We start from the raw sequence: 1,139 nt of genomic DNA, 5'->3' as shown, positions 1-1,139 counted from the left end.
CATTTCTGAAATCTACGTTTTAATCCACAGGTCTACTTGTATACCTTGTCTCAATTGCTTAAATATATAGTAAGCCTGTCCGAGACTGAATTGTGACCAAAAAAATATGGCTTGGGAGTCCTCACCCCTATGCCTGTGGTTCTTCTGGCAATCCAAGAGGTGAGCGGACTCGACAGCACCTAACAACAGCATCACGCCTGTGGTTATAACCCCATTTAGGAATGAGTTTTCTGTTATGTCAGTGAGGCAACAATAGTGTAAGGTATATCTTGAGTCAATCTCTTTTGAGATATAAAAAAGAGATTAAAAGAGCAAGCAGAGAAAGATGGGGTAAGAAGGACGCCAAGATGCCAAGACACATGAGGATGACTGAGAAGCAGATGCTCAGAAGAGACCAGGCCCTTCCTCCAGAGCCAACAGACATGTGAGGGCCATGTGCTCGGTGGGTCACCCTTACTCCATGGACCCCAGAAATTGGGATTCCAGAATTAAAAAGTGTTTCTCACAACCCTGAGGTTTCCAATATAGGTTTTCTTTAAATTTTATTAATAATATTTTATAGCTTTCTCTGTAGAGGTCTTGCACAGCTGCAGTAGATTTATTTTTCATTTATTTAGTGGTTTTGATGCTATTGTAAATAATTTCTCTTAAAATTTAATTTTCTGTGGCTTGGCTGCAGGTAAAAATGTATCTTATCTTATAAATAGATATTTATCTCTGCCCTTCACTAAGCTTCCATGTATACAACTTTCCACATACACAATGACACTGCCTACAAGGAATCAGTTTTATTTCTTCCTTACAAAACCTAATATAAGGAGTGTTGGTAGTACAGTAGTTAAAGCATTTGGCTGCTAAGCAAATGGTCGGCAGTTCAAACCCACCAGCCATTCCACGGGAGAAAGATGAGGCAGTTGGCTTCCATAAAGATGACAGCCTTAGAAACCCTACAAGGCAGTTCTACTCTCTCCTGTAGGGTCTGTATGAGTTTGAATCAACTTGATGACAGTGGATGTGGTATTTGGTTTCACCTTGGGATATTATATTTATTGTTTTGGGCTTTATTTTTCTTGCTAATATATACACCACAATAGTCAGTAAACCCAAGGAGGGGTCTCTATGAGTCGGGGCCAACTCGA

This window comes from Orycteropus afer, unplaced genomic scaffold (assembly GCF_000298275.1).
Source record: "Orycteropus afer afer isolate SDZICR_OR568_19922 unplaced genomic scaffold, OryAfe1.0 scaffold00069, whole genome shotgun sequence".
Classification (NCBI taxonomy): domain Eukaryota; kingdom Metazoa; phylum Chordata; class Mammalia; order Tubulidentata; family Orycteropodidae; genus Orycteropus; species Orycteropus afer.
This window is presented reverse-complemented; position numbering follows the sequence as displayed.